This window comes from Symphalangus syndactylus, chromosome 23, assembly GCF_028878055.3.
Source record: "Symphalangus syndactylus isolate Jambi chromosome 23, NHGRI_mSymSyn1-v2.1_pri, whole genome shotgun sequence".
Taxonomy (NCBI): domain Eukaryota; kingdom Metazoa; phylum Chordata; class Mammalia; order Primates; family Hylobatidae; genus Symphalangus; species Symphalangus syndactylus.
In genome coordinates, this window is record NC_072445.2 from 19509081 (window position 1) to 19535045 (window position 25965).

The following is a 25965-nucleotide window of genomic DNA, read 5'->3' on the forward strand; positions in this document are numbered from 1 at the left end:
GCCTGTCAAATACTCAAGTCTGAGTAACCATACCTTGTCTGTCAGTAGTCATTCTTGCAAGTAAAAATGTGATGAATACAGAAAACAGCTAGTTCAAAGGCATAAGAATGATACAATGGACTTTGGGGACTTGGGAGAAAGAGTGGGAAGGGGGTGAGGGATAAAAGACTACAACTATGGGCCGGGCGCGCAGGCTCACGCCTGTAATCCCAGCACTTTGGGAGGCCGAGGCAGGCGGATCACGAGGTCAGGAGATCGAGACCGTCCTGGCTAACACGGTGAAACCCCGTCTCTACTAAAAATACAGAAAAATTAGCCAGGCGTGGTGGCAGGTGCCTGTAGTCCCAGCTACTTGGGAGGCTGAGGCAGGAGAATGGCGTGAACCGGTGAGGCGGAGCTTGCAGTGAGCCGAGATCGCGCCACTGCACTCCCGCCTGGCGACAGAGCGAGACTCCGTCTCAACAAAAATAAAAGAAAAGACTACAGCTATGGTTCAGTGTATACTGCTCGGGTGATGCGGGCACCAAAATCTCACAAATCTCCACTAAAGAACTTACTCGTAACCAAACGCCACCTGTACCCCAATAACTTATGGAAAAAATAAATAAATTAATTAAAAAATGTAAGAAACAAGATGAATAATGATGAAAATATAATAAGATGAAAAGGAATAGGCAGACTTAAAAATATAGAACTTATAAAAAGTATGGTTAATGCATTAAAAGCATGTCAGTGGATGCACTGAACAGATAATTAGACAAAACTGAAGAAAGAATTAGCAAAATGAAGATAAACCTGAGGGTATTACACAGAATCCAGCAAAAAAAGAGAAAGAGATTAAAATACACGGAGGATAAAATGGAAATATCCAGCAAACATCTAACTGGAACTCTAGAAGGAATAAAGCGAGGCTGGTATTAATTGTCTAGAAATGAGGCATATAAGGTGCCCAATATGTTTGTTTCTATTTCTTATATTTATGTAACTCTGAAGTTCAAACACCGTTAACCACAAGAGGTCTGTGATCACCGTAGACCTTCTACAATGTGGTATAGTCATGGAGTGTTATACATGGAAAGAATTTTATTTATTTATTTATTTACTTATTTATTTATTTATTTTTGAGACAGAGTCTCTCTCTGTCGCCCAGGCTGGAGTGCAGTGGCGCCATCTCTGCTCACTGCAAGCTCTGCCTCCTGGGTTCAAGCAATTCTCTGTACCTCAGCCTTTGAGTAGCTGGGATTACAGGTGCCCATCACCACACCCAGCTAATTTTTTTTTTTTTTTTTTTTGTATTTTTTAGTAGAGATAGGGTTTTGCCATGTTGGCCAGGCTGGTCTCGAACTTCTGACTTCGGGTGATCCACCCACCTAGGCTTCCCAAAGTGTTGGGATTATAGACGTGAGCCACTACACCCAGCCAGAATTTTAAAGGTAACTTAATGATGTAACCTAATGAATAAACCTGTATTTTCCTCCTAGCTCTGGGGCTTATTAGGCAAGCATTTTGCTTAAACTCTCTAAGCTCTGGTTTCTTCAACCATAAAATGGGAATAAAAACAATTAATCTCTAAAAAGGGTTTCTGTGAAGATCAAAAGAAAAATCCATAAAAAAAAACAGGCAGTTCAGCTTGCAACTCAAACAATAATACAAGTACTTTTCCTTGAGACAACTATCATAGTTTGGTAGGTGGCAAAAGGCCTTTATGTATATTTTTCAGAGTATTAAAAGACATACTGCAAGTGCAAGAGAAAAAGGACATACACTGCAAGGGAAAAAGGACAAGTAATGGCTTCATGTTATTATGAAAATTGTTTTGATGTGTCTCGGAAACCTTCAGGGCTTGTATAGCATACTCTGAGAACTGCTGATACACACCATTTTGATGGTGATGCGTGCAGTGGAGAGAGATGTGGTGGGGAGAGGTATAGGGAGGGCATGGGGAGAGTTACAATTCAAATTGGGTGGTCAAGGAATGCTTCAATGAGAAGGTGACATTTGATAGGTGACATTAAAGGAGGTGAGGAAGTGAGCCCTGTCATATTGTGGGGAACAGCCGCCAAAGAAGAAAGAACAGCAGGTGCAACGGCCCTAAGGTAGGAGCATGCTCAGTGTATTCAAGGAACGGCAAGTAGGCCAGGGCAGCTGGAAAAGTGGACATAGGAAGTAGTAGAAAAAGGTCATGGGGGAGATGAGACCCAGACTGTGTGTAGGGCCCTGCAGGCCATTATAGAGGACTTAAGCTTTAATTTGAGTTAGCTGGAGAATGCTTAAAGTGTTCTAAGTAGAGCAGTAACACGATTTGTTTCCATTGAAGAAGGGGCTAAAGCTGAGTTGGAAGTTGTGGTCAAATTCTGTGTTTGTAAGGTTTGAACATTTATTCTTGAATAATCCCTGACACACAGTAGGTCTTTAAAATAAGTATGTTTGGTGAAAGAATGTCTTTTACTCCTGTACCTGTCAAAACAGGGTTATGTTAGCCAGTTTTTGCTACAGTAAAAAACAGCCTCAATAACTCAATGGTTTAAAAGAATAAACATTTATCTCTTGCTTATATTGCTTGAAAGCTGTGTTGGCAGAAGCTCTGGTGGAGTGGAGAGAGGAGAATTAATATACGGGAACAATAATACAATCTAAAAAGGACACTCTGAGGGTTAGATGAAGCCATAGTCAGTTAATTATAGCCCTACCTGAATTAACACACTTGACTAAATCTTTTGCTTATGGAGCCCGTCGGAGGCCGTCTTACAAGAAGACTGCTGTCAGAATTGAGTCATCAGCTTGCGTGCATGAAGAACAAATGCTTAGTCCTCCTGCTGCAATGCATTCCAAAAGAACGACCACAAAACCATGGCCTTTTCACCCCAGGAGCACAGAGCTTATCTCCGGGTTGCCCAACCCTGACTACATGTGTCCTGTTTGGGGCCCATGAGTGGAGCCAGACATGGGGTTCTGGGAGAGGGTTTTGGTCAAGGTAGGTCATTGAACCACCAATATCAGAATCCCTTGGTATGGATGGGGTCTTGCTAACCTCACAGATTCTTGGGCTCCACCTTAGGAATCTTTGGAGGTTAGGCCTGGGATTCTCCAGGTTTTTTACATTCTAAAGAGAAGGGATGTCTTAATAATATGAAGTTAGAAAATGAGCTATATCATGATAGCCTGCTCCTGGCTTCTCTTCCCTTGCCTCTGTTATCATCTGGGAGCAATTATGAATTGGATGCTGGAGCTGGTGTACTGTACCAGGCCAGCCTGAGGATGATTGGAGAGGTGGGTAGGGCAATTTTAAAACCTGGGTGACTTTCTTAATTTGAAGTTACATCCATGACCTGACCAGGTCACCAGCAACCCTGGCCATCTTCTCATTTTTATACCAGACTCATCTGGATTTGGCTGACTGCTAGGCCAATATTAAAAGGAAGCTAGGCTGGGTGCAGTGGCTCATGCCTGTAATCCCAGCTCTTTGGGAGGCCGAGGTGGGTGGATCACTTGAGGCCAGGCATTCAAGACCAGCCTGGCTGTGGTGAAACCCTGTCTTTAGTAAAAATACAAAAATTAGCCAGGCTTGGTGGCATGCACCTGTACTCTCAGCTACTCTGGAGATTGAGGCTGGAGAATCACTTGAACCTGGGAAGCAGAGCTTGCAGTGAGTTGAGATGGCGCCACTGCACTCCAGCCTGGGAGACAGAGTGAGACCCTGTCAAAAAACAAGCAAAAAACAAACACAAAAAAAGGAAACTAGATAGTTAAATGTCATTCTTTCCCGGCCTGGACCCTTTAACCTTGAACCTCAGCCTCTGGGTCTCAATGCATCCTGCTTTTGAGAAACTCTTCCTTAAAAATCTCCAGCAGTCAAAGAAATAAACCTTGCAATCACTATTTGCTGCATGCGTGAAGGACTGCATTAATGAACTAATGAGTGTATGGTGCCCTGATACTTCCTTTAATCTGAGTGGGTAAGCAAGTCCATACCCTGTCCATTCAGAAGCAGGGGCTGACCCTGACAGTCTAGTCTATAAGTGTAGAGGACAAGCAGTCCTCATCCCTTGCTTTTGTGATCCCCTCTGGTGAAAGTGTGCCTTACTCAGGTTAGCTGAAACTGACATTTAATTTCAGTTCTACTATCACTCCTTCCCCTTCAGATTCTCAGGGCAGGGTGTCGAGGTGGAGGGGCCCTCCTTGTGAGGCAGCAGCAGCAGATTTTGCTGATGGTTGAAGAGGGATTTAAAGAGAGGAAGATACTTGAGAACAGAATGGTTTGATGAAACAAGAAACGGGTTGCCCAGAATACAAGGGACAACTTTGAAAACAACCGAGATGTGAAGCTAGTGGAAGGGATGGAGAGGTAGATGCAGGACAGGAAGTGGGTGCAAGGGCGAAAAGCATGTTTTGGGTGTTTATTGGGCAAAATGCTTGGAAGAATTAATAGCAACGCTGAGCAGTCAAGGCTGGGGAAAGAATCCAGAGAAATGGCATCTGAAATGAAAATGATGAAGTTCACCACTATCCCAGGGCTCAGAACCTGTCCTACGTGCAGAAACACAACCCTTGCCTGCTTTGGAAAAATGCTGAATTTTTCTATTTGAGAACAAGCTGCACCCCTTTTGTCCCTGGAGGTAGGGACAGGGAGGTGTGAAAGAATCTCTCTCAGTTCTAGCCATGAGCACTATTTTAAAATACTGCTTTTCTTAAATGCCTCATATTTTGAAAGGTAACAAAATCTATGTTTGAAATTAGAAAAATAAATGAGCAGGAAAATGGTGCAGCAGAAAGAATCTGAAGAGGCCATTGAGAGATGGAGGCAGCTTTTTAGTTCTGAGCTCCCCAAGGGTGGGGCCTACCTCACTCACCTGGGGCCTCCGCCTCCGGCAAATGTCGGGAAAACAATGTACAAGTGAATGACTGATGCATAAGGAAACTCACTTCTGGCTAGGCTAGAGAAGTGGGAAATTGAAACAGGGCACCTGTTTCAGACAGGCTTAGTAGGGGTGAGGGTGTGAACCCAGAATGTCTCGAGGTCGGAGTTTCCTGGTTCTCTTTTCTGCCACCCGACCAGTGAGCAAAGTACAGGAGCAGTAGTAGACTTGGCAGAAAAGGTGGCAAGGAAGGTGTTTGGGTGATGTGTGTATCTCTCAGGATTAATGTAAGGATGAAATGAGAACATCTGTTGTGGGAAGTCAGGGACCCCGAATGGAGGGACAGGCTGAAGCCATGGCAGAAGAACATGGATTGTGAAGATTTCATGGACATTTATTAGTTCCCCAAATTAATACTTTTATAATTTCTTATGCCTGTCTTTACTGCAATCTCTGAAAATAAATTGTGAAGATTTCATGGACACTTATCACTTCCCCAGTCAATGCCCTTGTGATTTCCTATGCCTGTCTTTACTTTAATCTCTTAATCCCATCATCTTCGTAAGCTGAGGAGGATGTATGTCGCCCCAGGACCCTGTGATGATTGCGTTAACTGCACAAATTGTTTGTAGAGCATGTGTGTTTAAACAATATAAAATCTGGGGACCTTGAAAAAAGAACAGGATAACGGCAATGTTCAGGGAACAAGAGAGATAATGTTAAACTCTGGCCGCTGGTGAGCTGGGCAGAACAGAGCCATATTTCTCTTCTTTCAAAAGCAAATGGGAGAAATATCGCTGAATTCTTTTTCTCAGCGAGGAACATCCCTGAGAAAGAGAATGCGTCCCTGAGGGTAGGCCTCTGAAATGGCTGCTTCGGGGGGTGGCCATCTTTTATGGTCGAAGCTGTAGGGATGAAATAAGCCCCAGTCTCCCGTAGTGCTCCCAGGCTTATTAGGATGAGGAAATTCCTGCCTAATAAATTTTGGTCAGACTGGTTGTCTGCTCTCAAACCCTGTCTCCTGATAAGATGTTATCAATGACAATGCGTGCCCGAAACTTCATTAGCAATTTTAATTTTGCCCCAGTCCTGTGGTCCTGTGATCTCGCCCTGCCTCCATTTGCCTTGTGATATCTTATTACCTTGTGAAGCATGTGATCTCTGTGACCCATACCCTATTCGTACACTCCCTCCCTTTTTGAAAATCACTAATAAAAACTTGCTGGTTTTACGGCTCAGGGAACCTACTGACATGTGATGTCTCCCCCGGACACCCAGCTTTAAAATTTCTCTCTTTTGTACTGTGTCCCTTTATTTCTCAGACTGGCTGACACTTAGGGAAAATAGAAAAGAACCTACGTGAAATATTGGGGGTGAATTTTGCCCAATATCTGGCTGAATTTCCCCTGATATCTTTTTTTTTTTTTTGCAATCATTCATGGAACGTCCATTTGTTGAGTTCCTTGTATGCACCAGGCAGTAGGGACACAGCAGTGAACTAAATAGGCAACAATCCTTGCCTTTGTGGCACTGACATTGCAGCGAGGGCAGCCAGACAATGAATGAGCAGACAGGTAATAGCAATGGCATATTAGATGGTGGTATGCAATGGAGAAAAAGAAAAACATAGCAAGAAAGGAGCTGAGGGAGTACAGGATGGCTGTCAGAGAAGGTCCGTGGAGAAGATGACATTTAAAGCATGTGATAGAGCTAGAACTGCATCTATCTGGGGCAGGAGCATTTCGTGCCCAGGGTACAGAAGGCACACAGGCCCTATGAAGGAGCTGTCAGGTGTAGTCTAGGAGCTTCAAGGAGGCTGCTGGTGTGGCTGGAGCCCAGTGAGATGGGAAGAGTGTGCTGAGGATGAGGTCAGAGAGGAGCAAATCCTTTGAGCCTTACAGGCCATGCCTGGAACTTGGGCTTTTACTGTAAGTGAGATGGAGCCTCTGGAGGTGAACAGAGCTTGGACAGGATCTGGCTTAAGTTAAACAGATCATGTCATGTAAACTTAGGTTGTATGAAAGTCTCTTAAGATACTGGTGAGAACATAGCACTTAATAGATGTTAGTTGTCGCTATTATTAAGCTTATTAAAACATAGTGGGGAGAGGGGATCCCAGAGTGGTAAATGGTTTTCTGTAATGCATGTTACACTTCAGCTCTGCCAGCTTCCACACATTGGTTCTGATAAAACTCAGGGATATCAGATGGTAAACATGCTTGGAGATTACAAGACCTTGGGCCTAAAACTAGATGAACAGTGTACTGATTTGGTGATGAATTGCCTCATGGATGGAATAAGCATCTCTTGAGCATCTCCTACATGTCCCGTGCTGAAGCAGACACTGGTAATAAACATAGACATAAGTGGGACTGACAGAGTTCCTGCCCTCACAGGTATTATTTAATTCATACCTCCTCCTCTGGGTAGTGTGTGAAACAGACATGAAACAATTATGTAAACCATTATCCTGATCTAACAGTGATGAGTGAAATGAAAGATGGGTGCTGGGTGCTCTGGAATGCACTGCAGAAGGTCATCGTGAAGGGCCTCTCTGAGGAAGGGACGTTTAAGCTAAGACAAGAGAAAGGGGGAATGTGTTGTGGTGGGAAGAATCCTCTGGGAGATGGAACAACATATGCAAAGGCCCTGTGACAGGAAGGAGAAAGTGAATTCCCATGTCTGGGAAGCAGAGGGCTTGGGCAGAAGCAGGGGAGTCCAAAGGGGTGGACAGGGCTGGTCAGGCAGGATCTTTTGGCATGGGGGGATTTGGGCCTTTATTCTGAGTGTAATGGGCAGTGTTAAAGGGTTTTCAACAAGGGAGTGACCTGACCAAACTTGCAATCACTCTGGCTGAAGGTGGGGGGCAGCCTGGATGGGAATAAGCTTGGGTTTGGGACCTGTTGGGAGGCCCTTGCAGAGTTGAAGGGGTCAAATTTCTACATGATGAAAATTGAGGTTCAATGAGCCTTCACGGTACTGACATTGCAGAGGGGGCAGGCAGACACCCCCATCTTCACTAAGGCTATTAGCCCTTGATATAAAGACCACGGGCATTGGGCTCAACCTGGCCTAGGATCTCAATTCCGTCCCTTCCTGTTTTGTGGCTTGGATGTCTCTCAATTCTTCATCTCCTAAAAGGAACAAAATTACACTTGCCACACTGGGTGGTTTGGGAGGATTACATGACATGATGATTTAAAGCTGTCCCAACTCAACGAACTCAACAAATCCTAGTTTCAGACTATTTTTCAATTGAATCTTTCTCTGATAAGAACCAAGTCTCTTGTTGAAATCAGGTTTCTATTCCACAAGAGCACCCAAGGGAGAGTGCAAAAGGTGATGGTATGAGATATGGGAAAACATCACTGTTACCTTGGGGCTTAACAGCCCACTAGTGCTCTGAGAATCAAAAATATGGACCATTTCAAGTGATCTGAGTAAAAGGTGCACAACGAATGTGAGATACAACCATTGGAAGATAAGTTTCTGCTGTCTATATAAACCTCGTTTCCAAAATTAATCAATGCTTATTTAAAAAGGAACAAATGGCCAGAAGCAGTGGCCCACGCCTATAATCCCAGCATTTTGGGAGGCTGAGGCGGATGGATCACCTGAGGTCAGGAGTTTGAGACCTGCCTGACCAACATGGTGAAACCCATCTCTACTAGTAATACAAAAAAATTAGCTGGGCATGGTGGTTCAGCTACTCAGGAGGCTGAGACAGGAGAATTGCTTGAACCTGGGAGGTGGAGGTTGCAGTGAGCCGAGATCGTGCCATTGCACTCCAGCCTGGGTGACAAGAGCGAAACTCTGTCTCAAAAAAAAAAAAAAAAAAAAAAAAAAGGAACAAATATTATTAGAATGTTGAATAGGGAAATGGTCCCTAAGAATAAGATTGGCCCTGTATTTCAGCTGGTGTGGACTGTATGCTTATTTGTTTGCTTCTATGTACTTATCATTCATTTGACAAATAATAATTCATTATCTCATGCTGCTGATGTGGTACTAGGTGTTATCTACAGGTGACACAGAGTTGGCCCTCGTGTCTATTTCTTCCACAGGAGGCTACAGAACTTCTGACTCAATTCCTCAGTTAGAAACCAGAGGGCGAAACTCTGGTTTTTCAGTTTCACTGGGTGTTTTAATTGTTCCTTTAAAGTGTCACATTTCGTCACGTATATCATCATCTCTTAAATTACATTATCTTGAAAGTTGCTACTCAAACTTATGCCATTCAGATTTCAAAAAAATTTTTTAAATGATGAACCTCAAGTAATTTATCCCATGAAGTTCCAGAGGATGAAAACGTGGCTCAGAGATGATTAAAAATCAGACAGTAAAATATACACGTGGATACCTCAGAATTTGTGATGTACTCCCAGGTCCACTGAGACTTGTGTACAACATGAATCACTGGCTTCTGGTATTGAAACTAAGACATGAGGTGGGGGCAATGTGCGTCTCACTGTCCCCCATTATAACATGCCCCTCGGGCCAAATGTTCTATCCTGATGTCCCCTCACCCCTGGAAAACATGCACTTGTCAGAAACATGATCGCATGGTGAATTTGCCAGGCAAATTGTGAAATATGAGTCATGGTTCTGTTTGTTCTGCAATTGTGAAAACTGCAAAATTTTTATCAAGGTAAAAACCGAAACTCTGAGTGTCACCTCATGGGGGGAGCCCTGACACTCTCACGTCAGACTGTTCTCCTCACCCACCCTCACGGCTCTAGTCACGCTATGCCTCTGCCAGGGACCAACCTGTGTTTAGTGTTTAGCACCCAGGCAGTGGCCTGCCCGGAGGCCCTTTCAAATACTCGTCACAAGCACTGCTGTTAGCCTGACCTCCAGCTCACCTGTCAAGTAGAGACTTGGTTGTCCTGGAGGCACTGCCTGTCTCAGCCCCCTCCCCTTCTACCATCCAGACTCGAGTCCAGCACTCCCTCTGCCCGTGTGCCCTCTGTGTCCCTGCCCTGTAGCCAGGGTCTCGCAGTCACCACTTAACCTAAGTTTCATTCTCTAAAGACCCTGGTAATTGGAAATAGATTCCTACTAATGCACCAATTTGTTACTCCTCAAGAAGTAGATGCGATCTTACGGTGATCTTAGGTAGATAAAGTCTTAATCCAGTGGCTTCCTGAAGTCCTCATCTTCCTTGGATGTGCCTGAGGGTCACTATAGAGAGCTTGGAAGCCTCTGCCCTCTATCAGAGCTCCAGCCAGAGCTGTTCTGATTTTATATGCCTCCTTCAAAACATTCTATACTGGGGTCACACAGTGTGATCCATGAGAGGGTGGGCTCTGGAGCCAGACCAGGCAGGATGGAAACTCAGCTCTAGCACCTACAGCTGTGTGACATTAGGCAGATCGTTTAACTTCTCTGTGCCTTAGTTTTGCCATCTGTAAAGTATGAACAGTAACAGCACACCGTATCTACCTTGTAGAACTGTTAGACTAAATGAGTTAAAACATCTGGCACACAGTAAATACTACTTAAGAATGAGCTAGTATCGTCTACATAGGGGCCTTCAGAGATTTTGTTTGAAAGAGGGTTTCCACTGCTTTATGAAAAGGTAAAACAAACAAAGCTCCAAACTCCCAGTCCCTTCACTCAAAATATGAATAACTTGCTGGAATGCTGCCACCAAGGGTAAGTTTCTTGGCGCCTCTCAGATCTTACCTACATGTGGGGCTGAGACGGCTTCAGGTTCATCCATGAACTGGATCAATCAACTCAAACCAGCATTGTTGTAGTTGTTGACTTAGGGAATGGAATTAAGTGCAGTATCTGAGGCACTTTATTCATTTTATTATTCTCTAGGTTTTTAAAAGTTGTTATTATTTCCACAATGGTTGAACTAGTTTATAGTCCCACCAACAGTGTAAAAGTGTTCCTATTTCTCCACATCTTCTCCAGCACCTGTTGTTTCCTGACTTTTTAATGATGGCCATTCTAACTGGTGTGAGATGGTATCTCATTGTGGTTTTCATTTGCATTTCTCTGATGGCCAGTGATGATGAGCATTTTTTCATGTGTTTTATGGCTGCATAAATGTCTTCTTTTGAGAAGTGTCTGTTCATGTCCTTCGCCCACTTTTTGATGGGATTGTTTGTTTTTTTCTTGTAAATTTGTTTGAGTTCATTGTAGATTCTGGATATTAGCCCTTTGTCAGATGAGTAGGTTGCAAAAATTTTCTCCCATTTTGTAGGTTGCCTGGTCACTCTGACGGTAGTTTCTTTTGCTGTGCAGAAGCTCTTTAGTTTAATTAGATCCCATTTGTCAATTTTGGCTTTTGTTGCCATTGCTTTTGGTGTTTTAGACATGAAGTCCTTGCCCACGCCTATGTCCTGAATGGTATTGCCTAGGTTTTCTTGTAGGATTTTAATGGTTTTAGGTCTAACATTTAAGTCTTTAATCCATCTTGAATTAATTTTTGTATAAGGTGTAAGGAAGGGATCCAGTTTCAGCTTTCTACATATGGCTAGCCAGTTTTCCCAGCACCATTTATTAAATAGGGAATCCTTTCCCCATTTCTTGTTTTTCTCAGGTTTGTCAAAGATCAGATAGTTGTAGATATGTGGCATTATTTCTGAGGGCTGGGTTCTGCTCCATTGATCTATGTCTCTGTTGTGGTACCAGTATCATGCTGTTTTGGTCACTGTAGCCTTGTAGTATAGTTTGAAGTCAGGTAGCATGATGCCTCCAGCTTTGTTCTTTTGGCTTAGGATTGACTTGGCGATGCAGGCTCTTTTTTGGTTCTGGCGATTCCTCAGGGATCTAGAACTAGAAATACCATTTGACCCAGCCATCCCATTACTGGGTATATACCCAAAGGACTATAAATCATGCTGCTATAAAGACACATGCACACGTATGTTTATTGTGGCACTATTCACAATAGCAAAGAGTTGGAACCAACCCAAATGTCCAACAATGATAGACTGGATTAAGAAAATGTGGCACATATACACCGTGGAATACTATGCAGCCATAAAAAATGATGAGTTCATGTTCTTTGTAGGGACATGGATGAAACTGGAAAACATCATTCTCAGTAAACTATCGCAAGGACAGAAAACCAAACACCGCATGTTCTCACTCATAGGTGGGAATTGAACAATGAGAACTCATGGACACAGGAAGGGGAACATCACACTCTGGGGACTGTTGTGGGGTGGGGGGAGGGGGGAGGGACAGCATTAAGAGATATACCTAATGCTAAATGACGAGTTAATGGGTGCAGCAAAACAACATGGCACATGTGTACATATGTAACAAACCTGCACATTGTGCACATGTACCCTAAAACCTAAAGTATAATAATAAAAAAAAGGAAAAAAAAAGTTGTTATTATTAGGCTAATAATGTTAGACTATACCTTATGAGTGCCCAGCAAGAGGCCATTGGCTCACAGTGTCAGAGGAACCATGTGAAGAAATATTTCCCGATTTTTGAAGTGAGAGGTCAGATATTAGTATTAAAGGTCAGATATTACTATCAAATAACACTGTGGCATCTGCTTGATTAGAAATGAATGAATAAACTAGCCCACTTTTCAATGATTGGTGACAACTTTTTTATTTTTATTTTTATTTTTATTTTTATTTTTAGAGACGGAGTTTCATTGTGTCTCCCAAGCTGGAGTGCAGGGGCGCGATCTTGGCTCACTGCCTCTGCCTCCTGGGTTCTAGCAGTTCTCCTGCCTTAGCCTTCCGAGTAGCTGGGACTACAGGCACACGCTGCCACACCCAGCTAATTTTTTGTATTTTAGTAGAGACGGGGTTTTGCTGTGTAGCCCAGGCTAGTCTCAACTCCTGAGCTCAGGCAATCCACCCACCTTGGCCTCACAAAGTCTCAGGATTATAGGCATGAGCCACCGTGCCCAGCCTGGTGATAACTTATTATTGGACAACATCGTGACCACTTGGGGCAGGTATCATAGTTAATTTCTAACCAGTCTTGAGGTCCTCAAACATGGAAATGATTATCTTTCTTCCTTTCTTTTTAAGACTTTTATGTTTTATTTTCATGGACTCAGGGAAGGTACTTATTACATGACAATGTAATTCTCATGAGCAGGGGCAGCAGCAACGCTGAGTTGCGCAGCAAACACCGACCTGAGCGTGGCTGAGGATCAAGGAGGAGAACTGAAGCATGCACCAGTTGCCACCACCAGGGCAGCGTCCCACCGAACACAGGGCTATCGGCACCATGCCCCACTTGTACCCCAAGCTCCACTATGATGCTGTAAATATTCCATTGCATGAAATGCAGGGTCATCATGGTGAGGATGAGGACAGACGCAGTCTCTTTGTGTCTGAATTTGAGTAATGGGTTGGGGGTGGGTGCTTCCACAGGGTTTTATTACCCTTGGATCTCAGAAATATTTATTTTCAGTTGATTAATACTCTGCCATTTATACTGACCACGTGGCTTCAGTTTTAGAACTCCAAAAACACAAGGGCTGTTGGGTAGAACAGGAAACAAATTTTAGGAAGTATGTATCACAGTCCCCCATGACATTTTCTTGTGAGTTAGTCTTAAGTCATACAGCCATCAGAATTTTAATCCTGAAGAAATTTCTTGTAGAAAGAGAGGGTTTTCTTGTATGTCTGTATCTCTGCACTCAGAAGAATGTTGTGGTATTATTTTATTAGCAATGTAATGGTAGCAGTTAACATCTGGCAAGTGCTGACTATATGCCAGGCATGGTGCTGAGTGCTTGCTTTTTTTTTTTTTTGAGATGGAGTCTCGTTCTGTCACCCAGGCTGGAGTACAGTGGCGCGATCTTGGCTCACTGCAGCCTCTGCCTCCCAGGTTCAAGTGATTTTTCCGCCTCAGGCTCCTAAGTAGCTGGGATTACAGGCACCCACCATCATGCCTGGCTAATTTTTGTATTTTTAGTAAAGACAGGGTTTCATCATGTTAGCCAGGCTGGTCTTGAACTCCTGACCTCAGGTGATCCGCCGACCTTGGCCTCCCAAAGTGCTGGGATTACATGGGTGAGCCACCGCGCCTGGCCCCTGAGTGCTTTTACATAGATTATCTTATTTATTCCTTGCAATAAGTCTGTAAAAGTAGGTGCCATTACATTTTAGAGATGAGAAAATGGAGGTTCGGTGGTTCTAGGTGACTTGTCTGAGGTTATCTGAGTAGAAGGTGACAGGGTTGGGATTTGAACCAATGTCTGGCCCCAAAGCCTGGATGCGTCCCTTTATACACACAGGCTCTCCTAATGAAAACGGGGCATTTATTTCTGTATATACTGTGGCTACGTTCTCCAAACAGTTCGGAGTTTTAGAAAATATTTTGAGAATTCTCACTCAGATAGACTTTCCGGCAAATACACCTTATTTTGCTTGAAAATTTCCCTGTTTCTTGCACCTTTGTCTATTCAGCTTGGAGAACTAACCCTGGGGAACCAAATCTCCCTCCACCTATCACAGACATTTTCTTTGATTGCTTTGAGACAGCAGCTGAGCCACCATCCACCGCTTCACCTATCAAGACAGGTGTCTCTGTTTTCCACGAAAGGTGTGACTGCCGGAGATCTCTGTCTTCAGCATTCTCCACCCTTTCCTCCCAGCGCTGCAGAAAGCCTGGCATAGGTTGAGGCTGGTGAGGCTGGATCCAGGCCTACCTTCTTGAACTTTAAGCCGTAAGTGGGACATTTATAAGGGAAAGAGCCCTTCTGTGGAATCTCACTGTGAAGTTGCAAGGGCTGCTGCCCCACCCCCACTATGGGCGCTCATAGCCAGGGCTTCTCTGCATGTCTTACTCTCATCTCTACATCTTTTACTCTCACCGTTATCTCTGAAGAACCAAAGGGAGAAATCACAGGAGCTGGAAATTCTGACAAACCTTTTGCTCTTAGTTGTTGTGCTGAGGCTGGGTGAGTCTCATTTTTAGAAAAAGATGGTGAGAGATTAGTGACCGTGGCTGCTAATCAGCCTTCATCTGAGGAGGAGGACTGCAGAGTCCCATTTTGTCAAAATGAGAGGGAAAATAAGGCAATGAGGCATGTGAAAGGGAAATGTGTTTTTATTTCCTTAAAACCAAGCTTTACTGAAAGAGGCACACTGCTCGGGTCTCAGGCGCCCGAGGTGGACTCTGAAAGCTGGCTCTGAGAAGGGAGCGGGAGGGCAGAGAAGGGGAAAACCCATCTGGGACTTTAGCGAATTTCGAGCTGTTCAAAAATTGTTGATCTTGCCAGATTCCAACTTCTGACAGCTGCTAAATATGGCACCTGAGAAAATAGCTTTGATTTTGTAATTTGGAAATGGGAAGGGAAAATTCATTAGGGTTAAATGCACAGAAAGAACACCAGGGGCTTTCCTGTGTCCATCCAGAGGCTTTTAGAGACTTATTGAGTCCTGGTACACAGAGAGTAGCTGTGAGGTCCTGCAAGGACGAAAAAGACATTTCCTCCCCTCTGAGCTTGGGTGTTAACAATGACAAGCTGAAGGCAAAGCCTGTTAGGAATTCGCCTCTATGCAATATCCCCCTCTACTGGATTCTTGCATGGAAAACAGCACCCTGACAGCCTCTGCTACCCTAGAAGGTTTTAAGAGCTCTTTCTCTATGTTAACACACACTTTGGAGTCGCCAAGGCAATTTCTCCTGCCCTCTCTATTATTTCCTTGATTAAGATGAAACATTCTGTAAATGCACACACATCCACAAAAGATAAGACACATACCAGAGAGAGAGGAATGAAATGATGATGGGGTCAGTGCGGAATTTTAGGACTCCAGAAGACTGAGTTGTTTACCTAGTGGGGGATTGAGGGCCAGAGAAGGGGGCCTTGCTGGAGGCACACAGCTGATAAGAGGCAACACTTGTGCTGGAACCCCACCTCTCCCGACTCCCCTTTAGTGCTCTTTCTCCTGTGACAGAGTGACATATATATTCAGAGTGACTGAACCTTGAACGTGGTTTCTGGTCATGGAAACCACAGGGCTTGCCTAAGGAGAAGGTGGTCCTTCTGACTGTTTCTCTTGCCAGGTCTCCTTCTCTGACCTGGGTGGACTTATTACAGTTCCAACCGACCCCAGGGAATGGGGTCAGAAATGGTCTGGCCCCAGGTCATTGGTGACCCATAGACTGTAAGTCCAGGCAGAGAGCCTGATACCATGAGAAGCACTTTCATGTCTCCCCCAGTCACAGGGCTGGGGCCTGTTAGAGTCAGTGCATCTACAGCAGTCTGCCCAGTAGAAATTTCCACAATGACGGAAATGAGCCATGCCTGCACTGTCTAATATGTAGCCACCAGCCACATGTGACTTCTGAGTCCTTGAAATGTGGCTAGGGTGACTGAGGAACTGAATTTTGAATCGTATTTAATTGTAATTAATTTAAATTTAAATAGTTACATGTGTCTAGTGGCTACTTGATGGACAGGCCAGTTCTAGGAAAGACTTGTTGACATATGTACATCACTTGGCCAGCGAGACAGTAGTTTTCTTATTAGGTGCTGCTTAATAATTGGCAGGGCTGCGAGGAGAGGACAGAACCTGGGATGTGGCAGAACAGCTTGTACAAGCAGCGCTGGAATAGGAGGAAAAACACCAAGGCTAGACTCTTGCTTCTGCCCCAGAGTAGCCACATGAATTTGGGAAACACTTGGGACTCCATGTCTTCATCTGTAAAATGGGGAGGTGATTTGTTTCTTCACCTCTTTGCCTCAAAGGAGCCCTTTTATTACTTTTCCTCTATTGATTCTTTTTTAGACAAAAAAGCCTGTCTACGACACAAGCAACATTTATTAAAAGAGTAATTGTTGACATTTAAAATGACAAACTTGTAATCAGAACCGTGAACACCAGCTAACTAGAGTGAACACAGTGAGTGGATATAATTCCATCCAAAAGCAAAGCACCTGAGGCATAATTAGCCTGCCTGGTCTCATGTGTAGCACACTCATATGCTTATGAATGGTTTTAAAAATATGAAGAATACCTCTAGGACTCCCGTTATGGCCTGCTAGGATATTTAGGGGGCTCAGGGACCCAGGTTAGGATCCAGATGAGATGATCTCTACCTTCCTTCTGGGTCTTAGAGTTGTGAGTCCAAGGAGGATTTGATGGGAGGATGTGGTCAGGAGTGAACAAGCTAGTACAGCACTTTTGGGGGAATCTGGGCCTTGCTGAGGGGAGGATACTGAAATGTAGATGGGAAAACCATGTAGGAAAATCTCACCTGAGTCACCCTTTTGCTTAGGGCACTGCTTGGGGGCTACTGGAAAATGTTAGAGCCATCTGGGCCAGATGGCATCCGGATCAGGCAGCCACCAGCTGCCAGCCACTACACCAGGCTGTTCTTCCTTCCCTCTGGGCACCACCTCCAACAGTGGAGAACAGGGCATGAGGCAAAGGGCCATTTGCCTCCCAGCATGCGACCCTCCAAGGCTGTGGAGGTGCCACAGAGAGGGTGGTGGGCGGAAACCCAGAGCAATGAAGCAGAACCTGAGAAAACTTCACACAGGAGGCTGCAAGGAAGCGCCTTCTCCCCCTCAGAGGGTCTGTGAGAGTGGAATGTTCTCTTTGAAGGATGTGCTTTCAGGCAGAGCTGACATCTGTGCAGCACTTCTGCATGCTCTGGCCTCAGTTACCTCATTGGATTCATACAGTAGTTTTCTAGGAGGGAGAAGATATTAGTTCACCTTACAGGCAAGGGAGCAAAGGACCTGAGAGGCCAAAAGACCAGCATGAGATTATTTAGCTTGCAGATGGCAGCTCTGGTATTCACGCCCAGGATGGTGGAGGCTCTGGCCCTAAGCAATATGCCCTGACCCTGTGATACACTGCCTCTGATGACAGGACATGACCTGTGATGACCTCATCGCTGTTGCTCCTATTACCTGGTACCGTCTTGGGGAAGGACACCTCCTTTAACTCAAAACCAAGAATGATCTCTCCTTGGTTTTCACAGCTTCTGTCCTTATTGTGGCCGGTTTATGTGTATAGGTTGTGATTTTTCAAAGATCTTTTTCACACTATCTAATTTTATTTTCTCAAGAACCTTTGTAGGTAGGTGGAGCCAACCTCCTTGTTCCTACTTTACAGATGTATAAATTGAGGCCCAGAGAGATACATGACTTTGACATTGACTACAGGGTTTGATTGGCTAAGTAAAAGAAATTTTCTGGCTGGTACATTTTTGTCCTTTTGACCTCTACATCCAAAGTATCCACCTTATAATGTCAGTACCCTTCTGACACTTTTTGTTGGTGGTGGTGGTAAAAAAGAGGTCTTTATTCACTCCAGTTTTGATAAGGAATCGGTGTGCTCCTAATCTCAGCAATTTTTGTGGTGAGGATAGAGGTCTTAAAGTCTTTAGATGGTTCAAAAATCTTGTGAGAACAGGATTTTCTCAGTGTTTGTGGGTATCTGTATTATTCCATTCTTTGAGGGACCTCCGAGAGATACAGCCCTTCGAGGCCAGGTGCAAGCTTCAATATGCTGCATTAGTCATACCAACTAATGAGCACGAAGGCACTTTTGAACAGCAGAGCATGCTCTCAGTGTGGGGACTCTGGTTTCAATAACTCACTTTGTTTGGTCAGGCTGGGGCTTGGCTGAGCATGGTGCACAGCGTTGCTTTGTATGTACGCACTTACTTATTTTTAAATAAACATTAATTGAGCATCTACTATTTGCCAAACGTTGTCTTCTGCACTTGTGTTGTCATTATCCCTTTGAATAAGGCTCATGTTTAATTTGGGTTTTGTTTGGGGAGAGTACCTGGGCATCTGGAATAGGATTAAAATAATCATGGCTCTCTCTTTTCCCTTCTTAACTCTTCAGAATTTATTTCCCAGGGGATGGTGTTCAGTTGTTTGATTTTACAATTTATGATGATGGAGGATTTTTTTTCTTGCATTAAATGCTTGCCAAGGAGGTGTGTTCTACAGAGTAGACATCAGGCTGGAATGAGAGTCTGTGGTGAGGACAGCTTGACAGGGGAGGGGCCTGTGACATTAATAAACTGAGATCATAGAGGAATGGGGGTGGGGAGCACAGGGCTTTTGTTGGAAAGATATTAATAGGGATAATGCTTACATTCTTAGCTGAAGAAAGTATTTGATCTCCTGAGCATAGCTCTGATGTCCCTTATGATATGTATTAAATGTAAAACCTCCCTCCACTCAGAAAGTCATTTGTCAAATCAAGTGGTTGGAAGTTTCTACAAAGTCCGGAGCCTCAGGAAGAAAGACAGGCATGGCTGGTCCATCAGCAGCTGTACCGAGATGGAATAAATGGGCTGGGAAGGCTCCGTAGGATAGGGAGTTTCATCACTGGAGTGTTGGCATATGGTCTGTTGGGGTCTGAATTTTATAGTTTTGGTGGACAAATGTGGGAGATGGGAAACACAATTAAACTGACATTCATAAAGTGCCCATGATGTGCCAGGCATAGAGTGAGGTGAGGCACTTTTAAATCTATTTTGTCATCTAATTTGGGCGATGATCTGATCACCTGGGGTATATGATTCCTCTTTGAGAGTGGAGTGGGGTTGGGGAGAGTGGGGAAGAAAGGGAAAGAAGGGGTGGAGAGGAGCCTCAAGCTGCTCCGGGGCCCACTCTAACCTGTATTCAACCAGAGAAAATGAGTGACTGTAATTCAGTGGATGGGGGAGTGCTTCTAAAGGGCCTTCTGGTCAAAACTATCTCCTCCATTGGACTACAATTCCAAACAATTGAGCCACTGGTGAACCAGATTTTAAGCATGAGCCATAGAATCGAGGAGCCCTCTGTTTTTGTTCCTAAAATTCTCTGTGGGAGAAGAAAAGTCCCCTGGCATTAGCATGTGTTTCTTTTTCAGGTTAGTAGAAAACTTGGGGGTTGGTTTCATAGAAAGGGGATTTTTACATAAATAGACCTTGCCTCTCCTCCTTAGTACCCAGATAGCGCAAAGACCATGTCCCACCTTGAGCCTATAAATTTCCTTTATTGTTCCATGCAGGTGAAGTCCAGCTGTCTGTCAGTCATGAAGGAAGCAGAGGAGGCTGGTTTGGTCAGGACCATTGCTTGCCTCTGGGATGGTCCTGGGAGTTAGAGGAGAGATGGAAATGGAGGAAAAGAAGACCTTGCTCACTCACCCACCCAACTGGGCAGTCAAGTTACTCAAAGGGAACTTTAGGAAAATCGGGCAAGAATGAGAAGAAAGCAACAAAATCAGTTGGAGCCAAAAAGTAGGTTCTTCTAAGGAAAAAAAAAAGGTGGGCTGTGGATCTAGTAACTGTGATCACACATGAGGATGGAGAATAACAATCATGGCCAGGATACCTCAAGAGTTTCTTGGGCATTATGTGAAGTGCTTTCTGTGAAATATGTGACTTCCTCTTCAAAACTATCATATGAAGAAGATACTGTTATCACCCACATTTTACAACTGAGCAAACTTAGTCTGGAGGATTTTCTAGCCTCTAGAATAAAGCAAGAAATACAATTAGTTACATATTTACTGGGACCATAACATCAGAACAAACTAGTAGCTTAAGAGAACATAAATATACCTGGTATTGCGATGAGCTCAAATGTCTCTTTAAAGATATGTGGATGATCCACTATCGCAGAATAACACAATTTAAAAACCATATTGTGCCAGAATCTACATCCAAGTGAGCGCTGGGCTGTTAAAAAGATCTGCGCTCCCTTCACCTCCTGCCCAGTGTTAACAGCATAAAAACTGGAGCTCCAGGAGGGCAGTAGTTCTCACTTCCAGTGAAGGGGTGCTGGTGTGTGGAAGGAAATTTGTCCTGCCTGGAAATTGTAGCTGACTTCTAGTGATACCAGCACAGCTGGACATGTGAATATCCTCTGTGGTAGCAGATGGTCATCCTGGGGAAAATAGCTTCCATTTTTGGAAGCTGAGGTCCAGTGAATAAAGTCAATGCTTTTATAAACTTACCTTTGGAGGGAGAAGTGACAAGGCCGATTTTCTTGAATGGTCTGTAAATCAACTGGGTTCCTAGAAAGAGATCCCAAAAATCTTTTGGCGGCAGCCTTGGAACAAATGTATATGGATTCCCAAGATGAGAGCTTTGGAGACAGTGTTCATTTGTAGGAATAAGTTCTGATGTTTCAGTAGATAATCAATTCTGTTATCTTGTGTGTCTTTTTTCCCCGATTAAAGTATAAGATCCTGAAGGCTGGGAGGCCAGAGTGGATGCATAGCTGAACATTGGATAGTGGAATCATTATATGATGTCATGTCTTCCCACCTCTGTAGGGAGCCTTCCCCATGAGCAGCAACTCCATTCTCCCATGCGCTGAACAAAATCCATGGAATTACCCCAACTCTTCTCCTCCTGCCACCCTCCCTGTCCAGTCTGTCAGGAAATCCTAATGATTCTCCCTTTAAAATCCACCCATCATAAGGCTGCTCCTCACAGTCCCACTGCTCTTATCCACGCCACCCTCCCCTCTCATCTGAGTAACTGCTGTAGCCGCTTCATTGTTGTCTCTGCCTCCACCTTTGCCTCCCATGGCCCATTCCCAGCCCTGCAGCTGTTTGGAAAGCAGGTCATGTAACATCACTCCTCTGTCTACCCAAAACCCTGCAGTGTAGATGGTGGTCAGCAGATTAAAGGCTCGCAAAGATGTCCACAGCCTCATGCGCAGAGCCCGCGAGTGTGTTATCTCACACGGCAAAAGGGACTTTTGCAGATGTGACGAAGGGTATAGATCTTGAGATGGAAAAAGTATCTTGGGTGGGTCCAACACAACCTAGGGTGACACGAGTCTTGGGGACATGAGTCCCTGGGAGCAGAGACCCCTTTCAGGCTGAGGTCAGAGAAGTTGAGTTGTGGGGGTGGAAGAATAATTAAAGAGTTGTGAAGTGAGGAGGTCTTGACCCTTCATTGCTGGTCTTGAAAATGGAGAAAGGGAACCAAGATCCAAAGGATGCAGTCAGCCTCTGGGAGCTGGAAAAGGCAGGGAAAGGGATTCTCTAGAGGCTCCAGCAAGGGACACCGCCCTGCTGACACCCTGATTTTAACACAGTAAGACCCGTGTTAGGCGTCTCCCCTCCAGAACTGTAAGATATTAAATTTGTGTTGTTTTCAGCCACTAAGCGTGTGTGTTTATAGCTTTGTTACAGCAGCATTAGGAAACTGATAGAATTTCTCATCCCACTTAAGTTAGCTCCAAAGGTTTGATCACAGCCTGCAAGGCCCTACGTGATCCAGTCCCCATTACCTCTCTGACTTCGCCTCTTTCTAGGCCCCCTCTTGTTTACCCTGCTTGGGGCAAATGAGTCTCCATGCTCTTTCCCTGCACACACCAAGAGGGCTCTTGCTTCAGGCCTCTATTCTTGCAGTTTCCTCAACCTAGAGTGTGTTTCCCGCGTGGCATCCTTCCTCTCCCTCTGTTCAAAGCTCTGATAGGGCAGGCCAGGGGCCCTCCGCAGTGCCCTTAGCTATGACAGCATCCTCTGCTGGCTGGCATTTCCACCCTCTCTTACCCTGCTTCCTCCTCTTCATAGTGCTTCCTGGCACCTGAGACACAAACAGGCACGCACACACGTATTTCTATGTTTGTTGGCTTGTTTATTGTCTGTCATCACCCACTAGAAAGTAAGCTCTAGAGGCTCGGTGTGGCAGCTCATGCCTATAATCCCAGCACTTTGGGAGGCTGAAGCAGGTGGATCACTTTGAGGTCAGGAGATTGAGACCAGCCTGGCCAACATGGTGAAACCCTCTCTCCACTAAAAATACAAAAATTAGCTGGGTCTGGTGACGCATGCCTTTAGTCCCAGTTACTCTGGAAGCTGAGGCACGAGAGTCCTTTAAACCAGGGAGGTGGAGATTGCAGTGAGCCAAGATGGCGCCACTGCACTCCAGCCTGGGTGACAGAGTAAGAACTTGTCAAAAAAAAAAAAAAAAAAAATCAAGAAAGTAAGTTTTAGAAAGACAGGAATTTTCACCTGATTTTTATCTCTGATATGTTATCAATGCTTAGAATATGGCACATAGCAGCTGCTCAATAAACACTTACTGTATGCATGAAGGAAAAGTGGGTAACAAGACATTAATCGTCACTTGCTATAAACAAACCCTTTGTGATAAAATATTGATCATTCCTTGATTTGGCTGAGCCTAAAATTAGCCCTCAATAAGAAATTCCCTGAACAGGCAAATCTTTTTTTTTTAAAACAATTTTAGACTATGGTGTACCCTAGCTGTTTGCATGCAAAGCCCAGAAATAGCATAATTTTGTTACCCCTCTTTCTGCAAGCTGCCTGGATGGCAACTTCTGCTTAGCAACACAGATCTAGGGTTCCAGGACAGCTTCACCTCACTGGCCTGGTGACGCTGGGCAAAGCACTTTCCTCTGGGCCTTTGTTTCCTCCTGGGATGGGGGCTGGACTAGATAATGATTCCTGGACTTCCTCCACCTCTATGAGTCTCAGTGCCCACTGAATTAATAACTGCCTGGCTCATCTCTGGTGGCTAACTATAAGAAGGTTTAGACACCATTTCTTTTGGTGTCTTTGAGAGACAACTGCTCCTTTATGCTCTGCCCTGGAAGCACTCCACATTCCTGAGGGTGTGGCTTCTCTCCAGAAGGGAGTACAGGTGGAGTGTGGGTGTGTTTTAGCTGGTGTTATTGCTGGGAAGACAGGAGAAGAGACATTCAAGGTGAGGGAAGAGAAAACCAGTTAGAGAGGGAGCAGGGGAGAGGAACAGGTCATGACACATGCAAAATTCCTAAGCTCTTAGAGAGATAAAATGTTGAATCTGGCTCAAGGATGCTCCTGGCAGGCATACTGAAGGAGGTGAGTGGCTGAGTTAGGAAGAAGTAGGTCTGGAGCATAGCTTTTGAATTGACTTCCTTAGATAACAGTTTGGCAATATCTAGTAAAGCTGAAGAGATGCATGCACCATGACCCAGCAGCTCCACTCTGCTGTGGGCCAAATGGTGTCTCCCACAATATTCATATGTTGAAGCACCCTGTCACCTCTCCACCAATGATGGTATTTGGATATGGGACCTTTGGGAGATAATTAGGTTTAGATTAGGTCATGAGGGTGGGGCCTTCATTATGGGATTAGTACCCTTATAAAAAGAGACACCAAAGGCCAGGCATGGTGGCTGATGCCTGTAATCCCAGCACTTTGGGAAGCTGAGGTGGGCAGATCATGAGGTCAGGAGATCAAGACCATCCTGGCCAACATGGTAAAACCCTATCTCTACTAAAAATACAAAAAATTAGCTCAGTGTGGTGGCACATGCCTGTAATCCCAGCTACTCAGGAGACTGAGGCATGAGAATCACTTGAACCCAGGAGGCAGAGGTTGCAGTGAGCCTAGATCTCGCCACTGCACTGCAGCCTAGGCAACAGAGCAAGACTCCATCTCAAAAAAAAAAAAAAAAAAAAGAGACACCAGGGAGCTTGCTGTTTCTCTCTCCATCATATGAGGATAGGTAGACAAGGAGGAGGCTGCCTATCAGCTAGGACGAGGGCCCTCACCAGGAACCAGCTATGCCCACACCTTGATTTTAGACTTCTAGCCCCCAGGACTGTTAGAAAATAAATTTGTGTTGTTTAAGCCACCCAGTCTGTATTCAGTTATGGCAGCCCAAGCTGACTAAGAGACACTCCTGGTATTTATACCCTTGAGCAACTCTTGCATGTCTACATCAAGGGATCAGAATGCTTATAGCATCATCATTGTAGCAAAAAGTGGGAACAAACTAAATGTCCATCAATGGTAAAAAAAAAAAAACAAAAACTAAATAAATAGTGGTACATTCATATAGTAGAATACTATACAGCAGTGAAAAGGAATGAATTCCAGCCCATCAACACAGATGAAACTCCCAAGTTGCAGAAGAGTATGTATAATGTGAACCCACTTCTATGAGATTCAGAATCATATAAAACTTAAAAATACATTATCGTACATATATGTATATGTACATAGATAGTAAGATTATTGAGAAAAAGCAAGGTGATAAAAATCCCATAAAATTCAGGAAAGTGTTTACTCTGGAGAAGAGGTGAAGGGAATGAGAATGGGGAGGGCACAGAGGATTTAGAAGCAATTATAGTGGCTATGTGTTAGGCTTTGTGGTGGGGGCATGGGTTTTGTTTTGTTATTCTTTATACCTTCTATATAGTGTTATGTATATTATTACATATGTATATGAAATATTTCCTTATTAGAAAAACAACTTAAGCAATGAAACAAAACATCATAAAAGCATAGGTTTTGGAGGCAGGCCAACCTGGGCTCTGCTCCAGGTTTTGCAGTTCTATTAATGAGGAATCTGAGCAAGGCTCTTCTCTCTGTGACTAATGGCACCTCCAAAGAAAACCGGGAATCAAGTGAGAAGAGCCTGTGTACAGTATGTGTTCCGTGATGGGGAGTGATGATGATGAAGGTGAGAGAGGAAGACCTACACAGCTATTGAAAAGGCTTTTATTCTTCTCAAGATGATAATAGGTGCTGCAAAAAGTTTCACCAGTGATACCCTGTACATGAAGCTTTGCGGTTTGCAAACCCTCTCCTCCTTGGAGCTGACACCTGTTTGAGGCCAGTGAGAACAGATAAGTTTGCAAAGGTCGAATGAACTAAAAGGAGTGACTGTGAATCCCACCATCACTGTGCGAGATGTTGAACACATCTATTTTAGATCCATCAGATCACAGGTTAGTACAGCTGAAGAGCCTTTGAACAATTCAATGAACAAGATCCATGTGGCGCACCTATAGGGAGTCCTGCTCCCTACACTTGGGGCTTGCATGTTCTCCCCAGTGTAAATGTTTATAAAAACTGGCCACATTTTAGGCAATAAAGAAATCAGGAACACATAGACGATGTTTTCTGACTACAATGCAATTAAGTTAGCAACTAACGACAAAAGGATAACACACACACACATTTGGAAATGTGAACTTACTACTAAATAACTTGAGAATCAAAGAAATAATGTAAAATTTAGCAGAGAGGTTTTAAAAAGCTATAAGTAGGCTGGGCATGGTGGCTCATGCCTGTAATCCCAGCACTTTGGGAGGCTGAGGCGGGTGGATCACGAGGTCAGGAGTTTGAGACCAGCCTGACCAACATGGTCAAAACCCATTGTTACTAAAAATAC

General features: G+C 44.3%; 1 long non-coding RNA gene across 1 annotated transcript; it reads left to right on the plus strand.

Annotated features, from left to right (window-relative positions):
- Nucleotides 1-2010: 2010 nt before the first annotated feature.
- Nucleotides 2011-21044, plus strand: LOC134735758 (uncharacterized). Its single transcript, XR_010119196.1, has 2 exons — nucleotides 2011-2096; nucleotides 19826-21044. It is a non-coding gene; the product is annotated as an uncharacterized lncRNA (long non-coding RNA).
- Nucleotides 21045-25965: the final 4921 nt, after the last annotated feature.